Source organism: Phascolarctos cinereus, unplaced genomic scaffold (assembly GCF_003287225.1).
Source record: "Phascolarctos cinereus isolate Bilbo 61053 unplaced genomic scaffold, phaCin_HiC Scaffold_2;HRSCAF=192, whole genome shotgun sequence".
In the NCBI taxonomy this organism is placed as follows: Eukaryota; Metazoa; Chordata; class Mammalia; order Diprotodontia; family Phascolarctidae; genus Phascolarctos; species Phascolarctos cinereus.
In genome coordinates, this window is record NW_027555625.1 from 98,057,842 (window position 1) to 98,085,450 (window position 27,609).

Consider the following 27,609-nt stretch of genomic DNA (forward strand, 5'->3'; position numbering starts at 1 on the left):
TAGATAATCCTTACAAGGTGCTTTGCAATACTTAAAGCACTATAGAAATGCCATTATTATTTTAATTGTTGTTATTGTTATATCATCTCCTATGGCCATTAGTGTGATATTCAGCAAAGGAAGCTTAACATGAGACTTCCTTTCCACAGATCAGAATGCTCTATTGGGTTGATCTCTCAGCTGAAATAAGTAAGTACACTTTTCTACCAGATGGAGGGAAGATGGAATTGTTCCACCAGTAAATGTCACAAGGGGAATCCTACGCCTGACCTCAGCACAGTACTGTGCTTGTTCAACAAAGTGCTAGGAAACTAGCCAGCTCTCAGGTGATCTCATGTTGGGACAAAGTCTAGGCAGACCTACAAACCAAATGAAGGCAGAACAGCAAATAAAAATACAAAATATGTAAGAACAAGCAATGTTTTCCTTTTAATCACACTGGTCTGATCATGGAGAACAAATTTTGTATTTTTCTATAAAATGTAAATTATTTTAATGAAATGATATGGAAAAATGAATGTGATAGTTCAGTAGAACTCTGGAGATAGATTAAGGAAAAATTCTATATTCTTTCTATATGAATAAAACAGGTCCTTTCTGAACATATCTTCAAATCACCCAAGGGCCCAGATTCTTCTCAAAGATATGAGTGAAGTTACTGGGTATATGATCAATGAATTTTGTTTTAGTATCACATTGATGATATTTTAATACATCTGCATAAAATAAATTATTAAGGTTTTTCAAAGGGAATTATGGCATATGCAAGAGCTTGCAAACATTTCCTTTTCCACAGCTTTACCAAAGTTACCAATAAGAAGTAATATTGTTCAATTGGCAAGTCACTTTGGGTGACTCTGCCTTCTGAAAATCCGTAAGTGAAATACTTGAAAGCTAAGAATAAAGAAAGATAGCAAAGAGCGGAAATAAGCCCCAAATCATGTAATCAACCTCTGAATTTCCAAGCTTATTCATTTGAACTGGTTGTTTATATGTCTCATAGTTTTATATTATCTTTCCTTGTAATCTATTTATCTTTTCCCCCTTCCTCCCATATTAGGTACTTAGTAAGTGTTCATTAAGTTGAACAGAATGAGGTCAGGAGTTGTCCTATCCTGGTTCAGTAATCTGGATAACTGGTGAGCTTTGTTCTTCACCTTTTACCTGCATTTTTGTGCTCTCATAAGCATCTGATTATCACACCTCTCTGCAGATAATGCCCAGACCTTTCTGTATAGCTCAAGACTTTCTCCTGGGATTTCAATACTGCATCAACAACTGCCTATTTGGCATTTTCAGCTGGATGTTCCCAAGGCATCACCCACTCAACATGCTCCAAATAGAACTCATTATTTTCACCCCAAAAACATTAACTTCTTTGCAACTTCCCTATTTTTGTTAAGGGCAACAACATTATTATTACACAGATTATCTTGTAATTGATTACCTTGTAATCATTCTCAACTCTTTCCTCCTCATCTCTAATCAGTTACCAAATTCTATGGATTCAACCAACCTAACCATGTCTCACGAGATTAGCCTCCATTCCACTCACACAATCACTCCCTAGAACAGACTTTCCTCATCCTTTGTATAAACTACAGGCACACCTAGTTTTACTGTGTTTCATTTTATTGTGCTTTGCAGATATTGCAGTTTTTTGTTGTTTTAACAAATTGGAAGTTTGTGGCAACCCTGTTTGAAGCAAGTCTATCAGCGCCACTTTTCCAACAGCACGTGCTCACCTTGTGTCTCTGTGTCACATTTTGGTAATTCTCACAATATTTCAAACTTTTTCCTTATTATTATATGTTATGGTGATCTATGATCAATGATCTCTGATATTACTATTGTAATTGTTTTGGGGGCACCATAAAACATGCCCAAAATGGCAAATTTAATTAAGAAATGTTGTGTGTATTCTGACTGCTCCACTGACCAGCCTCCTTCATCCCACTCCCTTTCTTTCAGTCTCCCTATTACATGAGAAACAACCATATTGAAGAATATTACATAAACTTAGTTGACAAGGCAAGCAGTAGGGTTGAGAGGACTGACTCCAATTTTGAAAGAATTTCTACTGTGGGTAATATGTTACCAAAGATCATCACATGCTACTGAGAAATCTTTCATGAAAGGAAGTCGATCAATACAACAAACTTCATTGTTGTCTTATTTTAAGAAATTGCCATAGCCACTCCAACTTTCCGCAACCACCACTCTGATCAGTCAGCAGCCATTAACATGGAAGCATAACCCTCCACCAGCAAAAAGATTACAACTTGCTGAAGGCTCAGATTATGGTTAATATTTTTTTTAGCAATAAATTATTTTTAATTAAGGTATATACATTAAAAACACAACACTATTGTACCTTTAATAGGTTATAGTACATTGTAAACATAATTTTGAAAAGCACTGGTAAATCAAAAAATTGTGTGATTCACTTTTTTCTTTCTTGCAGGGGTCTGGAACAAAACCAGCACTATCTCTAAGGCATGCCTGTAATTTCAAGAGCCACCTAATTGGTCTCTGTGCCTCAAGACTCTGCCTTCTTCCCATCCTCAACACAGTTGCCAAATTGATATCCTAAAACACTGTTAGGAATTTGTCATACCCCAACTCAAAATGCCCTAGTCCTTTTTTTCTACCCTTTCTGTGTTTATTGCATATTCTTCTCTTCCATATATTTTACCTTCCAACTAAATTGCCATACCTGCTGTATCAAGAACAAATATGCCATATCTTACCTTTATATCTTTGCTCAGGGTATGCCATGCCTGGAATGTACTTTCTTCTCACTGCCAACTTAAAGAATTCCTAGTTTTCTTTTAGGTTCATATAAGGTGCCATTGTCTACCTCAAGCCTTTGAATCTTTTTTTCTTTGTGTATTTTTTTTCTACATATTTCATTTTCAAAGGTGTAGATGCTTTTCTCCTGATGTAAACTTTTTCATATATTTTCATCCCCCCTCCTTACACAGTAGGTACTTGACAAATATTTGTTGCATGAAGAAATTATGGGTGATTATAATGGGTGCAGTAAAAATTTTGTATCAATTAATTTTATTATGAAACAAATATGGGAGAAAGGAGGGGGTAAATTATTTTCTTCTTTCAGGCACACATTAAGAGAATACCTGGATACTTTAATACCCTGCTATCATTACGCTTATGTGATTAGAAATTGTTATAGATTTAAATTACATATCAGAATACCATTTGTTAAGTCTGAGCAGAGCCAAAAGCTAGGAATAAACATTTATTGCTATTGCAGTACTGAGTCCAACTCCTTATGACCCCATTTGGAGTTTTTTTGGCAAAGATACTAGAGTGGTTTGCCATTTCCTTCTCCAGCTCATTTCACAGATGAGTAAACTGAGGCAAACAGGGTTTCATGATTTGGTCAAACAGCTAGTAAGCATGTAAGGCTGGATTTGAACTCATGAAGAGGAGTATTTCTGACTCCAGGCTGAGTGCTCTAAATACTGTGCAACACAGCTGCCCCATAAATATTATATCATGGCTACTATATGCCGGGCACCATGTTAGACACTTTTTACTAATATTGTCTCATTCAATCCTCAAATAACCCTGAAGTTAGCGATGTTATTATCCCTGCTTTACAGGTGAGGAAACTGAGGCAGACAGAGGTTAAATGACTTGCCCAGCATCACACAACTAGTAAGTGTCTGAGGCTGAATGTGAACTTAATTCTTCCTGTCTCCAGGCCCAGGGTTTTATATACTGTTCCACAAGCTGAAAACATTTTTCAAGATTGTTCTCTGCAAGCATGTTTTAATTGAAATTGCATTTTCTTCAGATGATTTGCTCTGGTCTGGATGTAGTAGGACAGTTGGTAGTTAAATTTCCCCAGACTTTGCCTGTGCAGACTGTTGATCCACTTGATAAAATGTCCTGACAATTCCATGGTGCACATTTCTTTCCGAAATAAAAAGAGGGGGCATTAAAACTCAGATATATGCTTAAATTTCACTTAGCAATTTTACACATTAATTTTGCTTACCAAAAGGATATTTGAAAAATTACAAGCCTTGGTTATTAAAAGTTATTAAAGCAAGGTAGCATTATTAAACCACACTAGTATTTCATACTTTCTAAAAGACATTCTTCCTTTGCTACTTGCAGAAGTAGGTGGATCCTTCAGGTCATCCTGGCATTACACCAACCAGTCATTTTACTGCCTGTTTAATTGTTGTTTTTATTGTTTCCATTTTAGGTTCTCAAACACAGGTAGAGGTGAGGTTTTCCCTTAACCAGATGAGTAGCTTGCCAAATAACTCCACTGCATTTTAGTGATATTTGCCAATTCTTGACTTAGAAATTGTGTTTGGAAGCAAGGGAGGAGGAAAATATTCCTGAGTTAAACATGATTTATTCTCCACACATTGGCATGTTTGTATTTGGAAAATGCAAATAAAAAACATTCTGTCATTTAATATATTTTTGACATGATCCAAGACATTTAACCTCTCAGTGACTCAGTTTCCTCATTTGTCAAATGAGAAGGTTGCACTAGATAACATCTAAAGCTCTTCATCACTCCGTCTTTTTGACCCTGTGTTTTTATTTTACATAGGTAGAGAGAGAGAATTAAGTGTTTTAATAGTAGTTATATGATAATCTAGTGGCATTAATGTGAATAAGCTTGGAGTATTTTTCCTGAAAGGAAAAGATAGAAAAAGAAGAGAATACTAGAGAATTTCAGATATTATTTTCATTTTAAATTTTATAATTGGACTCCGGTAGTTAGGCGCACATCAACTCCAATTAAGTATGAAAATGAAAATGCAAAGAACCCCAAATGGCTTATATTCCTAGGCTTTACTCCTGGAAAGGACCTAAGAGATCCACTAATCACGAGAGATAGGAAACTGAAATCTAAATGATAAAATCCCAACTCAAATAGTTAACTAATAGCAGAACAGCAATTCCAAGTTAAGTCAGGTCAACAAGCATTTTTAAGCATCCATCTTCTAGTCAACAGGCTAGAGAGACAAAGAAAGGAGGAAAAAGTCTATGATCTCAAGGAGCTCACATTCTAATAGGCGAGACACCACTCAGACAACTATGTACACAGAAAGTACAGATTGGACACACTGGAGATAACTTACTGAAGTAGTTTGCCATTTCCTTCTCTAGTTCATTTTACAGATGAGGAAACTGAGACTGTAACAGGGTTAAATGGCTTGCCCAGGGTCACAAAGCTAGTAAGTGTCTGAGTCCAGATTTCAACACAGGAATATGAATGTTCTTGACTTCAAGTATAGTACTCTATCCTGTGCCACCTAGTTGCATGTAACTGATATCAGTGGCAACCAAGGGATGTTTCTCAGAGTTAAGATGCTACAAGAAACTTGAAGGAAGCCAGGGAAGCCAGGGAATGGGGATGAAGAGGAAGACAATTCCAGGCATGGGGGCTACCCATTGCAAATTGCATTGACTCTGGAGGTTGAGTGTCCTTTGCTGTGTGAGGAACATTAGAAAGGCTAGTAGTGTCCCTTGCTTGAAGAATATAGGAGCAGGGGAAGAGTAACGTAGACTAGACAGCTTAAAAGGAATCAGGTTACAGCGATTCACTGAAGTTTTATTGAAGGAATTAGGAGAATCTTTTGTCTGAAAATTAGCTTGCCAGATAAGTTTTCATTTTGAGGGGGGAAATGGACATTTAAAGATGAAAAAGTATTTAATGAGTTTTGGGAAAAGTCAAATCTGATATAAAAAGAAAAAAGAGGTCATTGACAAGATTACAAAAAATCACAATTCATTAATATACTGCTAACAGTAAGCATAGTTCATTTCAAAAGATTTATGTAAATATAAGATGGTAGAATAAAGTAATATTTATTGTTTCAACTTACCTATAGAAATTCAAGTTACAATGATATTTGAAAAAAATTAAATTTAAAGACAGAGATTTTGTAAAAATTGAATTAAATTATAACTAATGGCATCATTGACAAGAGTATATCAATATTAAACACTCTCTTGCTTTGGCCAAAGTAATCAAATCAATAACCGCATTCCTTCTAGAAAGTGTGTGACAAGTGAGCAGTCACACATCAATTCCTTACCTTTATGACTCCCTAAACTTAAACTCACTTTCCTGACTATAACTCCCTTATATTGCTTCTATTTCCCTATAAGAATCTAATATCTCTTGAGCCAAGGACTGACTGATTCTCTCTCTCTCTCTCTCTCTCTCTCTCTCTTTTTCTGCATATATATATGTATATACACACAGACACACACACACACATTTGTATCCTCTTGTTTGCATTGTAGTGCCTGGGACAAAGTACTTACACATTCTTTCATTTGGTCAGTCAATTGGTCATAATGACATGACAACTAAATTCATAACAAAAATCATTCAGTAAACATTTATTGAATATTCAGTATGTTCAAAGCACTGCATTAAATGCAGGGTATATATACATACATACATACATACATATACATACATACATACATATATATATGTATCAAATTTGTTATATTCTTTACAGTTTCTCAATCATCTTGATTCAGTCATTAATGCTGCTTCCATCTAAAGGAGCATCCTTCTGTAAGTCTTGACTTTCTTCCAGTAGGCTAAAAGAGCATAGTGGAGCATCCCACACAGAGAACCACTGTTTGTGCGTGGCTGAAGACAGTGGTGATTTTATAGTATCCCGGGCACTTTACATCCATGAAATATGAGTTCGGACTCTGAACCAGGAGCTTCTTCTTGTGTTTCTGCTTCGTCTCCTTGGGAGACAGGTGCAGGAGGTGTTTTGCAAGAGACATGTTGGCATGAGGATATCTTCCCCACCAGAAATCAGGGTATATTTTTAAAAAAGGTAAATTACAGTCCCTACCCTCACTGAACTTAAAATTTAATGCGGGAGACAATATTCAAACAAATACATGTTGAGTTTAAGAAGCCTACTGTATCTCCAGTTTGAGATGTTCAAAAGGCAGTTGGAGATGTAAAATACAAAGTCCACAGAAAAAAAAATTTTTTGGGGGAAGAAAAGTCTGTTAGAAAATCAATACTGAGGACATATTTTAATGTCCTAGTAACTGTGATTAAAAAACCACAAAATATAAGTTACAGATTTCAATAGTTTCAAGGAAATTGAATTTGATGGTTAAAATAAACTAATGGGAGGAATGGGCCAGCCGTTCTCTCTCAAAGACATTTGTAAAATTTTCTAAAGCACAAATAATTAATAGTTATATTAATAAAGAAAATTTTAGGTATCATAATATGAATAGCTACTTTAAAATAAAATATGATATAATATTAAAATTATATGAAATGTAAAAAGTAGTTTATTGAATAATTCTTGGCTAAAAGAAATATCAGATTAATATTAATACACATTTTTATGGCATAAAAACATTCAAAATATTTGACAGAGTTTGAGAAAAATAAGCATTGGAAGATGGTAACAAAATTCATGGAATAAGCATAAGTAAAGAGGAGGTAAAAATATCTTTCCTTGCAAATGATATACTATTTTTAGAAATTTCAAACTACTCAAAGAAAAATAAACATAATAAATGCTGTTGATAGGATAGCTAAAACCACTCAAAATTACCACTTTCTTCCATCACTCATAATAACCAAATTTAATTGCTTGAATGAGAAATATAATTCTCCAGAATAATAAAAGCATATCATATTTTGACATTAAGCTAATGTAAATGGATTACAACTAAAAGTAATTTTACCCATAAAAGTAAAGAAAATTAATATTTGCTGACCTATCCAGTGCCTAGGAAAACAATATGGTGAAAGTGTCAATAATGGATTATATAATTTATACATTTAATTTGCTACCAATTATAGCACCATTTTGCTTCTTCATGAAATTTTATTAAGTGAAAAATTCACATGGGGAACAATAAGACATTAAAAAGGATTTTTAAAAAAGAGGAATTAGGACTTACATATGGATTTCAAAGTCTATTTGAGCTTTAAATTATTAAAAACCATCTAGTTTTATCCTGGTACTATTTTTAAAATAGAAAAAGTAGATCAACTGAGCAGAGGAGATAAGCTAAAATTGGCAGCAAAGGAATATATGAGAATACTGCTTTCCAAATCCAATAACTGAAAACACTAATGATATTTATTCAATCAAAACTGTTCAACAAATTGTACAGTCCACTTAAAAAAAATCACATAATATCTTGATATGCTACATGTGAGGATATCTTTCAAACAGATAATCATCTAAAAGAAGTTATAGTAGAAACAATGCCAGAAGTGGAGCCAGAGGACCTAGATTCAAATCTTGACTTTATTACTTACATGTGTGACTTTCAGCAAGTCATTTCAATTCTTCTGTGGATGTCAGTTACTTTATGTGCAAAATGAAGGGTGCTAAAATGATGGCCTTTTAGGCACCTTCCATTGCTAACTCTAAAATCCTATACATTTTAACATAAAAGAAGAAGATAGCTTAATATATTCATTATAAATATAAAAAGGAATTTTATGCCTATGTCACAACTAAAAATATATCAGACAAAATAAATAGATTTGTATATTTAATTTAAGAAATAATTCAGAATATAAAGTAAAGAAGCAGACTAGGGAAAAACATATTTATAACTAATTATTCTGAAAATCTGACATTGAAATTGAATGTCAGAATTGACTCAAGTGTATAATACTAAGACCCACTTGCCAAGTAGTCAGATAGAATCTGAATAGGCAGTATGAAAAAAAAATCAATTATTACCTGAAAAACTGGTCATACTATCTACCAATCAGAGAAACACAAATATGAATGAATGTGAGATAGCAACTTTAAGCCACATTAAATTTCAAAAGGATAAAATGAAATGTCAATAAAAACCAAGTCAAGGAGAGACGTGAATTGGTATGATCTTTTAGAAAGTAATATGGTAGCATACAGTAAGAGTTATAAAAGTGCCCAGATCTCTGGATCCTATACTATGATTACATGCCAAGAATATCATTTATTGGGAAGGTAATTTATTACAATTACATACCAACAATACTGCAAATTGGGAACGTAAGATCTGTCTATGTATAATATTCATAGATTTTTTTTCTTTAATAATACAAAACTGTTTGCAATGGCTATGTCCTATGAGGGGCAGAGAAGTGACACGGCAGATGGAGTGTAGGGACTGGAGTAAGGAAGACTCCTCTTCCTGAGTTCAAATCTGTCCACTTACTAGCTATGTGACCCTGAACTAGTCACAGAACCTTGTGTGTCTCAGCTTTCCTATCTGTAAAAAGAGCTGGAGAAGGAAATGGCAAAGCACTTCAGTATCTTTGCCAAGAAAACCCCAAAAGCAATTACAGACTTGTTCACAAATGAAACAACTGAACAAACAACAACAATGCCTAATGCCTGGATAAATTGCAGTATATGCATATAAGGGGAACTTATTGTGAAATAAAAATGATTGATTCACATTATAAATACAAAGCAACATAGGAAGACATAGGAAATGATGTAAAATGAAGAAATAAAAAGAAAAAGTATATGCAGTTAGTATAAGTGTGAAAAATAAAAATCCGTAATTTAAAAAAAATGCTCTAAAGGAAAAATGAGTTTAGAAAACATACAAAGTACTTTTTCCTTATTGTTTTATTAAAGTGTATATACACATTAAAAAATGTAAACTATAACATTTGCAGATTAATTTATTACCAGGTTATATTTATTGCTAGAAAACATCTATTGACTAATTTATTCTAATTTTACTAGACTCCACCATTCATCATAGTATACAGCAAAGGTCACTCTTATTGGGAGGTAACCACCTGTGAATCTTTCTTCATTCCTCAACTATCACTTCATTTTTTTTTTATTTCTTTCATGTCTTTTTTCATGCAGATAGAGGTAGCAGAATACTGGAAAAATAAAATAAAAATCTAATTCAATACATATAATATCTACTACCTCACTCCCCTTTTATATAGTTTTCATCATTCATCCTTGAAACCTTGAAATGAGTTTCTTTGAAAATCCCACGCCATCTGACCACTCCTTCCTTGTATGCCTTCATTGTTAAATTGTTCCTTCCTTAAACTTCTATTTGTAGCTCAGTTAGCTTTTTTAGCTTTTGAACACTTTCTGTTACAATCTGTTCCAAAAGCACGGATGGATTTCCCTTCTGTCACTGCCTTAAAATCCAAGGTCAAAGTTCACTTGCTTTATGGAATTTCCTGCAGTTAATTTCCTCTACTCTCCAACATACCCATACCATCCTTCTCACTAATTACTTATTTATAAACATTTTTATAAGATAATCATTTATCATGTCTAAGGCTAATGCAAATATTTGTGTTGCTTTTGACTTTAACAAACCCACAGCCCTTCATATTAAAAAATATGCAGTTTATATTTTTCACAAGGATATAAGCTCAAAGTAACAAGAGGATAGAGGAGTATTTTTTTGCCCTGTCCTTGGCTATATCGGGAGCACAGTGTAGCCCCAGGGATGATGATGATGATGATGATGATGATGATTCATATAGTGCTTTAAAATTGAAAAGGGCTTATATGTACTTTCATTTTATCCTTACAACCCATTTTACAGATGATAAAACTGAGTCATTGAGTGAATTGGTCACAGCTTTTAGGTGTCTGAAGTCAGATCTGAACTCAAATATTCCTGACTCCACTGTATTCTGTATAAGCTGTATCCACTGAACCACCTCACTACCTCAGAGTTCTGGGCTCTTCAAATCTGGCCAACTTAGGAAAAGAGACCTATCTTCAGTGTCTGTTGATTATTATACAATGAGCTACTTATTTTGGGTTAAAGGGCCCAACCCTAAATTCTAGGAAGCTTCAGTAGCACATGGGCATCATAATTAGGGAGACATTTTTAGGGCAGTCTTTATGCAATGTAACTTGTCCCTCATATCTGTGAGTGGAGTAGGAACAGCAAAGTCCTATTTTTCCCCCAGAGTAGTGAGGCCCTATCCTTTCCCTGTATCCTAGTTAGGTAACCCTTTCCCCTATATTCTTAGCCCTATATGCTAAGCAGACAACTACTTCCCCCCATATACTGAATAGGCAACCTCACCACTCAGTGGCAGACTCTATCTCCAGTGACCTTGTGGTCTAGGCACTCTCAGCCCACCCTATCACCAGCAGCCTTGTGGTCAAGGGACTTTCCCAAGACCAAGCAAGCACAGTGAGGCTCCTCGATGCCCTACAGTAAGTTATATGATGTCAAAATCTCCATTTACATATTATGAATACGGTAATGAAGGGACTTTCGAGAGTGAAAGTATGGCTATTTCAAGGTAGCCACTGGAAGACCCAGTACAGCGCAGGTGCAAGTCTTTTTTTGCTTGCATAGTACAAAGATTATGCCAAAGCAAATTTCCATAAGTTACTCCCCCCAGCTCTGATATAAGCAAGTTCCATTCCCCATCCACCCAATAAACCAGTGTCCTGAGCTGCTTGTTTGCATTTGCTTTTAGGACAATAAAGCCCTGCTTGGAAGGACTCTGGCCTTGGTATTCTTACCAACTCCAAACCAGCTCTCCCATTGCATGAGAATTGGAATGTATTCATATTTCTACGTTCTTAATTTAATTTAACAAACATTTAGTAAAACACCTCATATATTCAGAATACTGTGCTGTCACTTAAGTGTGTGTGTGTGTGTGCGTGTGTAGTAGGGTGTTTGTATGTGGGTTGGTGTGAGCGTCAGGGGTGGAAAATCTGTGACCTCGAGGCCACATGTGGCTATCTGGGTCCTCAGGTGCAGCCTTTTGACTGAGTCTAAATTTTACAGAACAAATCCTTTTATTAAGGGGATTTGCTTGTGAATTTTGTATTCAGTCAAGGGGCTGTACTTGACCTAGAGGGCTACATGTGGCCTCATGGCTACAGGTTCTCCATCCTGTAGATGGCTGACGAAGCAAAATTTAGGTTAAGATTCCACCTCTTCACTCATAAGGCATAATGTATCATGGGCAGCTAACCTGGAATAATTCTGAATTACAAACCCAGGAGAATCAGGGCTGAGCTACAAGATGAATCTTAGAGAAAATGTCAAAAATGATACTTAAAAACATGGAATCAGGAAATCAAAATTTAGGGGAGAAAGATCTGAGAGACTATCTGATTTACAGGTAAGGAATGCACCTGTAAGTGGGAAAGCTCAAAGAATATAATCGATTCTACCAAAGTCACATTGCATAATAGTTCATAGATGACAAAGGGCAATCTGCATTGGTGGAAGGAATATCTACCCTAGGACCTCCCTACAATGACTATTTTGTGTGGATTATGATACAATATTTATTGTATCATCTATCTATCTATCTATCTATCTATCTATCTATCTATCTATATTTATATGGAGGTGCCACATTATATAATGTTATGCATATCATATGTTTACTATTATAATGTGTGCTATATAATATAAAACCTATCACATACTACATGATAGATAGATAGATAGATAGATAGATAGATAGATAGATAGATAGATAGATGATAGATACATAAACAACTAGATAGAATCACAGAATATGAGAGCTGAAAAGAACCTTGGTCAACATGTAATCTAATCCAATACATGAACAAAAAGAATCTCCACTGTAAAATACATGACAAGTGATTATCTAGCCCTTGCTTGAAGACCTCTAATAAAATAGAGGAAGGCAAACCCACTATGTCTTGGGGCAAAACTCTATTTTAAAAAATATCTCTGTGTTGCTAAGGCCTATCGATTTCACCTTTGCCATAGCTCTCTAATACACTCACTTCTTTTCTCTGATCTTGCTTCAACCCTGGGACAGACTCTATTCTCCTCATGCCTAGGTCATTATCACAGCTTGCTGTTTACCTGCCATGAGTCTCTCCCCACTACATTATGTTGCAAGACTGATTTTCCTAAAGGGTAGGTCCAACCTTTTACCCCACTTTCTCAATAAGCTACCGTGGCTTCCTATCACCTCCAAGACAAAATAAAAAAATCCTCTGCCTGGCTTTCAAAGCTCTTCATTACATATACTCCATCACCCACCTTCTTACATTTTACACTCCTCTGACCCACAACCCAGGTACTCTTAGATCAGGAGACATTGACCTCCTTGCTATTCCACAAACAAGGCACTTCATCTCTCAGCTCCAGGCATTTTCACTGGTTGTTCCCCGTGGCTGGAAAACTCTCTCTCCTCTTCTACACATCCTGGGTTTCCTGGCTTCCTTCAAATGCCAGCCAAAATCTGATATTTTACAAGAAGCGTTTTCCAATCCCTCTTAATTCTAATGCCTCTCCTTCCCATTTATCATCTATATAGCTTGCTTCTACATGTTAGTTTGCTCATTGTCTCCCTTATTAGATTGTGAACTCCTTAGGGATAGGGACTGTATTTTCAGCCTTTCTTTGTATCCCCAACACTTAGCACCTGACACATAGTAGGCACTTAATAAATACGTATTGATTGACTATTTTTCCTCACATGTGGTCTAAATTAATGTCTTTGCAACTTTTGCCCATTGCTTCTGGTTCTATTTTTAGAGGCCCAATAATCATAAATTTAATCCATCTTTTTACATGGTAACCATTTCAATACTTGAAGTTATCTAACTTTTCCCCTTTGAGCCTAATCTTATCTAGGTTATAATCTTAGTTTGTTCAACTACCCTTCCTATGGTGTGGCCTCAAAGCCCCTTACCCTGCTCGCCTCTCTTCTGTAGATATTCTCCAATCTATCTATCATCCTTAACTGTGGCATCCTGAATTGCAAACAATACTTGAAAAGAGAGCTAATAAAAGTAAACTATTTTCTTCCTGTCCTTGGAACTATTTTGCTCTTAATGCACTGTAAGATCACATGAAGTTTTTGGGTTTGTTTGTTTTTTCTTTGACATATCACATTGCTCACTCATTTTTAAATCACAGTCCATTAAAATTCTTAGATGTGCAGCTACAGGGCAAATAGATAGAGTGCCCAGCCTTTAGTCAGGAAGACCCAAGTTCAAATCCAGCCTCACAAACTTACTAGCTGCATGACCCTGGACAAGTCACTTATTCTGTTTGCCTCAGTTTTCTCATCTGTAAAATGAGTCAGAGAAGGAAATGGCAAACAATCCCATTATCTTTGTCAAGAAAACCTCAAATGAGATCATGAAGAGTCACAAATGACTGAAAGGACTGAACGACAAAATTCCTAGATATTTTCTCAAAACAACTGCTATTGAACAATACACCTCCTACATTTTGTAATTATAAAGCTGTGTTTTATACTTCTTTATACTCAAGAAGCTAGTGATCTGGTCTTGTTTGTCAGGAAGACCTGCGTTCAAATTTTATCTCTAAGTCATATTGGCTCTGTGACCATATGCAAGTTACTTAACCTTTTGGTGTCTTAGGTTAACTCACCCAGGGTCATACACCAAAGTATTCTCAAGTCCAGTCTCCATCCATATAGATATTGATATTAATGTCAATATAGATATATTCCAGGCATGTGATTAGAACTATTTGTGAAATTCATTCCACCTAAGTAGATTAAAGACTACTTTTAATTAAACTTTTTGTCAATCAGGCAGCAAGGTGGTACAGTGGATAGAGTGCTGGGACTGGAATCAGGAAAACCTGAGCTCAAATTCTGCCTAAGATATTTCTTAGCTATATGTCCCTGGCCAAGACACTTTTAACCCTGTTTGTCTTGATTTCCTCATCTGTAAAATGAGCTGGAGAAGGAAATAGCAAATCACTTCATGTATCTTTGCCAAGAAAATCCTCAATGGGATCACAAAGAGTTAGACATGACTGAACAACAGCAACAAAGAATAAACATATGAGTCTTCAGGGCTCCAAAAGTAAAGCAGCTCATAATGGATAGAGTGAGCAAAAACAGCAAAAACAATGCCTTGAATTCAAACTTTCTATACTAACAAAATCACAGGAATAGTTCCTAAGTCTCTATTGTGTGTATATGTGCAGGGGAATGTAGTAGTTACAGGGAGTGCTTTGATTTCATAGGTGACAAGTGTCACTGAGCTCTCAGAAATTTTCTTTACAAGTATAGACCCTTTTTATGCTACTTACAGCCTCAGAGAACCACCTAGGGCATTGTGAATGTAAGTGAATTACCAAGGATCCCCAGCCATTATGTGGTAGAGGCAGGACTTAAGGCTAGTCTGCCTAACTCCAAGGCTTCAGCATCCTATCAGGAGTTGGAGGGTGGGGAGGTGGGGGGGATAAATAGATAAAAAGATGAGAGAGAGACAAATATATAGCATATATCAACCAATCAAAAAGCATTTATAGTCAAATAAATACAAAAAAAAAAGCTCTACTCAATAATAATCTGCCAAAATCATGGCTTGACAAATCAGGACTAATACAAAGACATCACACAGAAGTTTAAAAAAAAAACAGATGAAAGCACTATAAAAGGCTTGAACTGTTCGCTCGCTCAATTTCAAGATAGTCTATCTTCCCAGCATGTTTGAAAAGCTAAAAAGCTGAGTTCCGTTGACAGAACAGACTTGTAATAAGTCTTAATGGGCTAATTGATACTCAGAGAAACAGTTTCCATCTAAGGGAAGTGTTTAGGGAACTTTCATCCCTGACATCATCGAAACTAAAGGGCCTACAATCAAGACATGTCTGCTGCCAAAAAGCAACTTGACAAGCTTGCTAATTCAGCAGGCTACTGGTAAAGTGCAAGAGACCAATGTCTGACTACCCTCTGTAGTAATTTTTATTATGAAGTAATGGCTGCTAAATATACAGAAGCAACCATAGGAAGAGAGACACTCATGACACTATCTGATGAATCATAGGACTGCTGAAGGATGTGTCTACTAGAGGAAATAATGAATATTTGTGAAGGATTAAAGCTTCCTTTCTTCCTACCAAATCTCAGTCATAGAGTTCATGTCAAAAATGGAAGATGAATAATCCCAGATATACATCTCCAGTACAAATAAGGGCACTGAGGTTCCAGTGTTTTGATTTTTAGCTAAAATATCATTATGCACAGGGAGAAATCTTTGGGGATTATCTATCAACAAACTAACTCCAAGAGAAAGTTAAAGAAGGGAGGAACGAAAAAAGAAAAAAAATCTCAATAAGCAAATTACGATTTTTCATGTTAAGGTTTTTGTTTAAAGTTCATTAAAAACCCATCTTCTTTATAAATCCTTCTGGGACAGATTGGCTGTTACTCATTGGTAGGCAATATTTGTTAACTGGCAGTTGTCAGGAAGAAGTCATTTCACACCAAATCAAAGGGATTTTATAGTTGTAGCTCTTACTCTTTGCTCTCAAATGTCCCCTTACCCTAAGAAGTAGAACCTAGCACTTCAACAAACTCACTTTCATTTTTTCTAAGATGTTAATGAATGATACAATGGCACACAATTGTATAAGGTCTCTAATGATACAGTCAAAAAACATTGAGCCAAATAAGACTTCATATGTCCGTAAAGGTTGAATTTGTTTTAAGAAAATCAAAATTTAGAATTTTATAATCTCAAAATCAAGTCTTTACCACAACAGAAGCACATCCTTAGTCCAGTGGCTCCTTAAATGCCTATACTCTGATTGGATAATGATAATAGTAAGAAGCATTTATACAGTACTTAAAGGTTTGCAAAATGCTTACTACATGTCGTTCATGCCTCCTCTATTATTTCAAGGCATACAATTCTCCTTTCAGCTAGAGAATTTTCCCTTTAATCAATAACAAAAAGAACATTCTCTTGGGAACTAATGGATGGCAAAAAAGACTTGGCATTAGAGCAAAAGGCCATTAACCACACATGTGCCCAGAGAAGGCTGTCGTAGGTATAGTGATAGGAAAGCTAGATTTCCCAACATTCACCAAAAGCTCATAACCATGGATTTATTCTATCAGACAATACACAGAAATAAGTACAACTGCACGAAATGTGGAAAGACAATTGAATTTGGAGTCAGCAGACATGATTTCAAATGTTGTCTGCACTATTTGCTATCTATATGATCTTAGCCATGTCACTTTTTTCCTAGGCCTCCAGACCTAGTCAACGCAACAAGCATTTATTAAGTACCTAATTTGTGTCAGGCTTGTCGCTAAATGCTGAGGATATGAGGGAGGGCAAAAACGATCTCTTTTTCCTAATCTGTAAAACGGACATCTAAGGTCCCTTCCAGCTATAAACCTATGATCTTATGAAAGTTGATTATTCTCTAAACTGTTTGATATTTAGTATTCAAACAATGCATTTGTTCTGAGAAGTTTGAATTCACTCAAAGGGCCACACTTGAGGACCTAGAGGGCCACATGTGGCTTCAAGGCCACAGGTTCCCCACCCCTGAACTCTGCTGAATCTCGGATAGGTTCAGTGTTTATGCACTAATCATGATCAGTATCTATTCAGAGACATAGAAAAGTTTGTTAAACAGGGCATTTTCCCTTGAGGTAAACAATTACTCTAATATTCACAGGAATACATAACTATATGTGTGTGTATATATATGTGTGTGTGTATATATATATATATATATATGTGTGTGTGTGTGTGTGTTGTGTGTGTATACATACACACATATGTGTATATATGTATGTATATATACACATATATATATATATATATAATATATAATATACAAGTGTGTATGGATGTGTGAGTATACATTTATAAACTAAGGAATAATACAACCCAATTCATCTTATATTAAGCAGTAAGCACTATCTGTGTTCCTAGTAGAATGATTAGTGATATTGATAAATATTTTAGAGGCATCATAATATTAGCTTGAATTGCTAGTTATTCCCATTTTTATGATGTTGGAACTCATTTAGAAATTCCTCCAAGCAAATTCCCCACCATGAAATAATGCATAGTTTTCACAGGAGCTATTTACATTTTTGTTCCAAAAAAATTATACTTGCCAAGGTGAATAACCTGGCTTCCATTTTTGTCTGTTCAACAAAGAAAAAAATGGATGCAAGCATTTCCACAAGAAAAAAAAAAGGCATCTTACTAGAAGAGAGTTAGGGAGTGTATGAATAGATAGAATTGGGCAGTCCTCAAAGCGAATAAAAAAAAGGAGGCGAATATTATCTCTTTTTCAAAAACCTATCAAGAGATTTTTTTATAGGGGCTACCCTCCTTTGTTACCTTTATTATTCCTATTTTAAGGAAAATTCATTTAAATAAAGTATATTTTCACCATTTAATATAGCTTATAACACCCTATTGTGCAACACTTTCAATCAATAAATCCCTTCCTGATTCCTTCTCCTATGTTGTTGCTGTGTTTCTTCTTCCCATCATTGTTCAAATCACTTTTGCCTTTGTCCCTCTACTCATGTTCTATTTCTACTGTTACTTTTTTTCATTTAATTGTTTCCTCTCACATTCCAGTTTTAGATCCCTTTCTCTATTCAAACCCACCTATAGCTTTAATCTACCTTCTCTGACTCCATATTTTCCCTCTTCCTTTTCTTTTTTCTGTCCATATTTTCATATTTGTGCTCAGGGTTCTACAATTTATTATGCAAAATATCTCTGAACTGAAGACTTTTAGATAGAATCCTAAATTTGAAGGGAAATCCATTCAAATTAGTGGCAAGTATAAGTAATGTTTACTTATGCATAACTATATTACTTCTAAGGACATTTTGATGGCAAAAGGGACAATAGCTACCTGGCATAGAAAACCTTGTAAACAATTTAACAAATCCATAAGAAACATTTTTTAATTGTCATATGCACTGCTTAAACATAGACACTGCTATTAAAATCTTCACTTTCAAGTGGTCTCACATTTCTTATTTATGTTACTCATTTATAATCTCTGTTCTCATGCATAAAGCTAAAATTTAATATTAAAGTCATCCCTGCCCCCAATCTGACACATGGCTCACACTAACAATGAATGCTTTGTGGGTCTGGTTACATCAAATTACTTAGAATAAAGGACACTTTATTATAAGTATCTTTTATGATACATTGTCTGTGTGTCAGTCGTTCCTGACAAGGTGAATACCCAATTGTGGATTACTTATATTATAGGTTGATGGAGGGAAGGAGATCATAAACCAAAGTGGCTTGGACTAGATGATCTTCAGGGCCATTTCTCTTACATTCCATGAAAAATCAAACTGAGCTATTTACAGTTCTCTGTATCAGTCTAACACAGCAGTTGTAGTTTAATTCCCCAATCCATGCCTACCTGATATAGCTTAATAATGCCATCTATTTGAGAACAGACTTTCTTTTTATCTTTATGTCCTATAAAATGTGAAAGGAATTTGTCCATTCCCTAGGTCCCAGTGTCCATAGTTTATTGATACCAATGGCACTGAAGTCAATAGACCTGGATTCAAATTTCACAACTGATGCTTAATACCTGTGTGATCTTGTATATCATTTCATTTTTCTATGCCTCAGTTTTCTCATCCATAAACTGAGGTGAAAGGCAAACAGAAAGTTGGGAAACAATTTTTATAGCAAGTATCTCTGAGGCCTCATTTCTCAAATATATCGAAATTGAGTACTACTTATAAGAATACAAGTCATTCCCCAATTGATGAATGCATGAATGGGAAGTTTTCAGAAGAAGAAATCAAAGCTATCTATAGCCATATGGGAAAATGCTCTAAATCACTATTGATTAGAGATATGCAAATTAAAACATCTATGAGGTACCACTTCACACCTATCAGATTGGTTAATAAGACAGAAAATAAAAATGATAAATGTCAGAGGGGATGTGGGAAAATTGGTACACTAATGCACTGTTGCTGAAGTTGTGAACTGATCCAAGCACTCTGCAGAGCAATTTGGAACTTTGCCCAAAGAGAAACCAAACTATGCATACCCTTTGATCCAGTAATACCACTACTGGGTCTGTATCCCATAGAGAGCAAAAAATAAGAAAAAGACCTATTTGTACAAAAACGTTTATAGCAGCTTTTTTGTGGTGGCAAAGAATTGGAAATTTAGGGGATCTCCATCAATTGGGGAATGGTTAAATGAGTTGTGGTATATGATAGTTGTAGACTGGTATTGTGCTGTAGGAAATGACAAGAAGGCTGATTTCAGAAGAACCTGAAAGACATACATGAACTGATGCAAAGTGAAGGGGGCAGAACTAGAACATTAAACACAGTAAAAGCAATGTTGTATGAGGATCAACTATGAATGACTTAGCTATTCTCAACAACATAGTGATCCAGGATAATCCCAAAGGACTCATGATGAAAAACACTATCCACATCCAGAAAAAGAGGACTGATGAGGTCTGAATATAGATGAAAACATACTATTTTTCACTTTATTTTTTCAAAGTTTTTTTTTCCTTTTGGTCTATTTCTTCTTTCACACTATGACTAATATGGAAATGGATTTTACATGATTGCACATATATAACCTCTATCAAATTGCTTGCTGTCTTAGAAAGGTGGGAGGTAAAGGAGGGAGAATGAAAACTTGATGCACAAAAGCTTAAAAATTGAGTGTTAAAAATTATCTTTACATTTAACTAGGGAAAATATTTTTAAAATAATAAAAAACAACACAAAAAATGAAGAGGATGGACAATAAAATAAGTTGAAGAGGTTGGACCAGGCAGCATTTCAAATTCCTTCAAGCTTTAAATCTCTGAATTCTTCTCCTAGGCCACTGCTAAACTTACTGTTACAGGTACATAGAAACTTCCACTGAAGCATCATGATCGTGTCTGCCTAGCCAAATACTGCATTTCTTCTTAAAATCTGTCTTGCTTCTCAAGCCTGAGAAGTCAGAGAACAGATTTGGAAATATCCACCCTCAACTCTACCTTATGGTATAGGTAGCCCCCAGCATCTTCAATATTTAAGGATGATTTGTGTAGGTGATTTCTCCTTCCATAACAACAAAGTTCCAAAGTAGACTCTCTTAAAAATACCACAAATATTTCTTCCTATCATAGAACCCTGTAAATAGTAAGAGCTCAATAAATGTGTACTGAATACATTAAAGTGGCAACCACAGTGCCTGGCACATAATAATCACTTAATACACATTTATTGATTGATTGGAAGAATATTCTGTACTAAACATTTTAGGCACACATCTCCCAGAAACAATTTCAAAATTAGGTTAAATTACTTGTAAAGATTTCTTTTCAGAAGAAGAGAAAAGGAGAGGGGGAAAGAGGAAGGGAGAGAAGAACAAGAAAGGGAGGGAAAGGGTGAGGGAAAGTCAAGACTGAGCTTAGAAACAGTCTCAGAAAAGAGCACCCTAGAAAACTATTTTCTTAAAACCATTTAATTCCTCTTTGAACACCCTCTCTAAGGATTCAACTTTCCACTCATCAAAGGCAAATTCAAGAGAAATTTCTATTCAAGAGAAATTAATCACTGATTTATTTCCTCTCTTAGACAGATCACTGTATTAATCACTTGGTGGAAAAGTCCTTCCTAAAGCTGATCAGGACAGAGAGGCCTGAGAGTAGGTTAGAAAGTGATTACGCCTTGGATAAGAATGCTGTTAAAAGATTTTAGTGCAGGTCATCATTTTAGAAGTGATAGTTAAAGAGGGATAATGTTTCTTATTCAGATTAGTTTAAAAGTTTCAAGCTAGGGTAGTGAGAAAAATTCTTAATATTTCAAAAAGAGCAAGTAGAGATGGAAGGGAGTGGTAGGGAGGTACTGTGCTTCCATACCAGGATCCTCAGATCTGACCTGCTTCATGAATCATTTCATATTGTATTGCTATATGTCTACATTATTGATAACCTCTTCCTGTTATGCTCTTTTCTTCTCTGCAAAACATTGTACTGTGGAAATATCTGTTCTATAAATAGTATCTACAAGATTTTTTTTCTAAATAGCCTTGTTGCTCATCTGTCTATTTATCTATAAGTCCTATTTTCTCCACTCAAGCCACTGCAACCCTAGTTCACACTCTCATTCCATCTTCCCCAGACTAGTGCAATTGCCTTGTAATTCCTCTCTCTAACTCCAGTCTCTGTTCTCTCCAAACCATTCTCTCCTTTGTCAAAGTGATTTTTTTCTAAATCATAGGTCTGACCATACCACCCCTGTGTTCAAGGAGTTTCAGGAGCTCCCTATTACTTCCGGGATCAAATATAGACTCCTCTAGCATTTACAGTTCTTCTTTACCTGGACCCTCCCTATCTTTCCAGTCTCCTTCCATTTTATTATATTCTGCTTTGTAACTCAATTATACTAAGCTTTGTAGTTCCTCGAACCAGACAACCTATTTTCAGTCTCTGTGCCTTTGCATGGACCAACCCTAATATCTGGCAATAGACTCATGTCCACCTCTTCGCATGCCTGGCTTCTTTCAATACCCAATTCAGATCTTTTCTCCAGGTGGCCTTTCCCTGTCCTCCTAGTTGCTAGTGTAATCTCCTCTGATGTTACTTCCTATCTACTCTGTGAATACACAGACATGTGTGCAGGTATGTGTATGTATGTATATGTGTATATGTGTATATATATATATATATATATATATATATATATGTATATATATATATATATATATATATATATATATATATATATATATATATATATATACACACACATACATATGTGTATAGTATAATTTTTCCATGTTATCCTTCCCAATGGAATGTGAGCTCCTTGAGGACAGAGACTGTTTATGACTTTCACTTATCTTCTGTACTTAGTACATTATCTAAAACATAGTCAACTGAATGACTGACTGACTTTATGGATAAAACTCTCTCAAGTCAATAGACCCTCTGTTTATGAATTAAACATACATGATCATATGAAAGGAAGAGAAGTGGAAAACAGGACTAGAAAGTATTTTGATAAAATATTGGCTGTTTCCATAAAATGGTATATCTCTCTGAAACTTAAATGGTTAGTAATAGATATCATTGAAGGGTAACTATCTGTTCCATATATTTTGTTGTTTATTCTATTTTTATAGCTTTAACTTTCAGAAAGTATCCCAATAGGAACAGGTTACCATACAGTCTTTCCACAAACTTTGACATCTCTACTATGTCTACTTAGGTCTTAATTTTTTTTTTAATCTGCTTTTCTTTTTAGCATAGAATGCTCTAGAAGGAAAGATTTATAATGAGCAAGTGTGTGAATTTCAACGTTTGAGGACAAGGTTCTACCTAAGAGACAGTAGGAAAAATTAGGGCTCCAGAGATCATCTAGGCAGTCTCTTGCTGTTTTTAGAAGTCGATCATTTAAACCAGCTAAGTGGGAGAAAGAGTAGGTGTATAAATCTTTACCACTGGGAAAGATTCCTGAGCATCACATCTAAGCACCTCTGGCTGCTTTACACACAAACACACAGACACATACATGCCTGTATATACATGTGTGTGCTTAAGATAGATATGTTCTTGTTATCATAAGAAAGACAAAATAATACGAGACACATAGCAGGTCAAGATGATAATATAAGAGATGCCAAAGGACAATATAATATTCATTCCTATGTTAATTGTATAATTAGCATTGGAAGAGTCACAAAATCAAAGGGATAGGACAAAATGGTAAAAGAAAAAAATGCATAGTTTGGTGTAGATATAGAGGAAGTCTTCTGATATGTAATTTTATGCTCTTTTTATCATAACTCTTTGCTTTCCACATGCACATATTTACTTATATGGAGAGAGACCATTGGAGACAGAGATGGAGATAGATATATAGATCTAGATCCAGATATACAGATATAGATGTAGAGTAATAATACAGGTTACTATTTTTGTCTATGAGTTTCATTATCATGCATATGTCTTTTTAATCCACACTTGTCCAAGAGTGGGGAACCTGTGGCCTCGAGGTCACATATGGCCTTCTAGGTCTTTGGGTGTAGCCTTTTTACTGAGTCTAAGTTTTACAGAACAAATCCTTTCATTAAGGGGATTTATTCTGTGAAGTTTGGATTCTGTTAATGGCCTCACTTGAGGACCTAGAGGGCCACATGTGGCCTCAAGGTCACAGGTTCTCCATCCCTATATCCATTCCTTTGCCTTAAGTGGAAGATGACCATATCCTTGTTTCAACCAATTCCCTGCCACCTACACACACACACACACACACACACACACACACACACACACACACACACATATACACATACAGTTTACCTATTCACTTTTCAACTTACCCTGAAAATATAAACTTTTTTTCCCCCAGAAAATAATAATGACAATAGTGAGCATTTAAAGTTTGCAAAACTTTAAGGTTTACAACATACTTAACATATTATCTCATTTGATCTTTCTAACAACCCTTTGCTGTGTTATTATTATTCCCATTTTATAAATGAGAAAACAGAGCCTGAGAGTTACTTCTTAAGCAACTTCAGGCTCATACAGCTAGTGAGTATTTGAGGCTGGATTTGAATGTAGGTTTTCCTGATTCTAGGTCTTGTGGTCTACCTAAGCACAGCACGTGTCAAATATGCAACACACGGACTGCACGTGGCCCACGGCACTCTTGAGTATCGGAGTTTGATTAAAATATACTTGGGATGTATTTAGTTCATTTTAAAAAAAATTATTTATTTTTTTTATTTTTTTTTGCCTAGGCAATGGGGTTAAGTGACTTTACCAGGGTCACCCAGCCAGTGAGTATTATGTGTCTGAGGCCAGATTTAAACTCAGGTCCTCCGGACTCCAAGGCCAATGCTCTATCCACTGCACCACCTAGCTGCCCCATTGGGATATTTTCAGCAAAACAAATAAAAATAAAATAAAACACAAATAGTATTAAATCTAAAACTAAGTCAACATGTGGCCCACAGAGATTGTTGTATATGTTTTAGTGGACTTTGTCTCTATTTCCATTTAGTATTACTGTACTATACAGCCTCTTATGATAAAATGTGATTAAAATTATTGCTCTCTTATGTTAAAATAAATTCCACTAAAACCAGAATTTTTCTAAAATAAAAACACATTTTTTTCTATTTCTATGGGCAAAGTGATAGTATGCCCTTTATCAGTTTGTAATCTATAAGAATAAAACTGAATAAGAAATATTTTCTATGGGGCTAATAATATTGATGGGAAAAGAAGTAATTTAACCTTATAAAGTACTAAATTCTTTATAAAGTACTTTCTCTGAATTGTGGCCAAGAAACTTTCTGTGAAAGTATCTGATTATTGCGTGGTAACATGGTGTAATAGAGAGAGGGTTAGCCTTGGGATCAGGATAAACCTGGTTTCTTGTTGTGCCTCTGATATATACTAGCTGTGTGCCACTGGGAGGTCACTTAATTTCCCAGTCCTCACAGAAATTTTCTAAGACGACTAAGTTCTAATGCTTGGCAAATATTAGGCACTTTATTAATTGATACTTTTAGATTATAAGTTGTTACTCTATAACAATGGAAGGGTGTTTCAAGCATATATTTCCCTGAGCTGGTGAAATAACAGGTCCAGATACAGATAGGTACAACAAAATTCCTTGGTGTGTGTATGAATGTGTGTGCACACACACACATTTGAGGAATATATATATACATACATACATACATATATATATATATATACGTATACATGTATATGTATGTGTATATATACACGTACATATATATATATGTGTGTGTATACACACATATATGTACTCAAAGGAATTTTGTTATATACATGCTTAGAAACCACCTTACCATTCTATAGGGGCTAAGCATGAAAAGAACTATACTTAAATGTGTATTTATAGGATGAGATTAATTTTAAAATCAGTTGGATATCACCTCTTTTTACCTTTATTCCTACAAATCGTTAAGGTGATTTCTAAGAATATATTTATTATAAGAAAATTTCATTATAACAACATATTTTTACTTTCCTTAAAGGTTGATATATCTATATCTACTACATATATGTAAATATGCATATGTATGTATATATGGGTGTGATTTCATTAGTTTAGCAGATCCCCTGTATGAAATTCTCTCCACTGTTGTAGATAATTCTTCACTCCAAAACATTTATTTCCAAAGCAATGATGATGTGTCAGGAATTGAAAACTGACAGTTGTAGAAAACTCCTTCTCTGTCTTTCATTTATATCTACTATCTATCTACCTATTCTCACATACCATACCTCTATCTCATCTATCCATCCCCATTTAAGGAGGGAGCTAAGGTCAGAATATCTCATTTCTCACCTGGCTGTTCTACTCTGGGATTTCTCTGACTTCTCCATTATGCCTCAGGAAGCCTAGCACTGGGAAAACCACATCATCCTGTAATATCCCATCTGCATCAGTAATCCCTACTCTCCTTTGCTCTGATTGAAGGATAGAGTCATGAACTTCAAAACCTCCATTTAAGGAAGAAGCTTAGCTTAGAACATCTCATTTCTCCATTGATTTAACTACTCTGGGACATCTCTGGTTTCCCCAACATTTTGCTCCCTACCTTTACTCAACAGCTCAGCCCCCATTCCCCATCCCTCCCCAACGCCTTTCAGCTTCCTTGTGTGTATGTTCTTTCCCCATTCGTTCTCAAGCTACTTGAGGGCAGGAACAGCCCTTTTCTGTATTCGTATTCCCAATGTTTAGCACGGTGTCTAGAACATAGTAAGTACTGAATAAATGTTTAACTATGACTATCTATCCATCTAACATTCTATCTATATCTCTACAAGAGGAAATTTAAGCTGAGCCCTTCAGATCTTTTTATCTCTTACCAAAAAGGATTAAAGTTGACAGCTTTAAAGCATCTCATCTCTTCTGACTAAGAATATTTGAAAGAATAACTGCCCTAAACCACTAAATTTCCAAAATTCCAAGCTATTTGCCCCCAAATATCTGACATATGTACAAACATGTGTGTGTATATATACAAATATCTCATGTACATTAGCCAGTCATGGGACAAATATCACAAGAGTGCAAATAGTCTATTTATTAGTTAGTCAAGTATTAAGTATTTACTATGTGCCAGGTAATGTACTAATTAGTGAATTAAATAATTAAAATTTTAAAACAAATTCTGTAAATCATCTAAAAGCTATGTGATTCTTAGTACCCTCAGCTGGTCTTCCTGTCCTGTCATTATCACTACAGAAATTGAAGGGGGCTGCAAAGAGCACTGAGGGCCTTTTTATATTGTTATTCATTTTGTTAGTCATTGTGGCCAAAGAAAGCATTCCTTAGAAGGCAAACATTTGGAAATAATCCCCTTCTGCATTCAACTAGGCTGGTGCTCAGTCTGTCACTGGGCCCATGCCAAAACCTTTCAAGGTTGGCACATACAAAGTGCTTAAGAAATGCTTGTGATTGATTCAAAGAATGGTGGAACTTGCCATAGAATAGCCCTTGGGAAATTTAAGAACCACTCCCATATCAAAGCTAAGCAAAAGAAAATTGTATGTGTACATGCTATCATAAATCCCTTGAGGTGTTAAGGTGTATATATACACACCATAATCTAGATGCATGTGTTATATGCACATATTTCTTAAGGTTGTATATATACACACCATAATCTAGATGCATGTGTTATATGCACATATTTCTTAACATGTATATATCTATCTACATACATATACATATACATATACATATACATATACATATACATATACATATACATATACATATACATATACATATACATA

General features: G+C 35.2%; 1 protein-coding gene and 1 pseudogene across 21 annotated transcripts in view; both read right to left on the minus strand.

Moving 5' to 3' along the window:
• Positions 1 to 27,609, minus strand: part of NRXN1 (neurexin 1) — a 1,404,735-nt gene that overhangs the window by 1,325,013 nt on the left and 52,113 nt on the right. The window lies entirely within an intron of this gene.
• Positions 6,556 to 7,175, minus strand: LOC110215059 (small ribosomal subunit protein eS27 pseudogene; annotated as a pseudogene).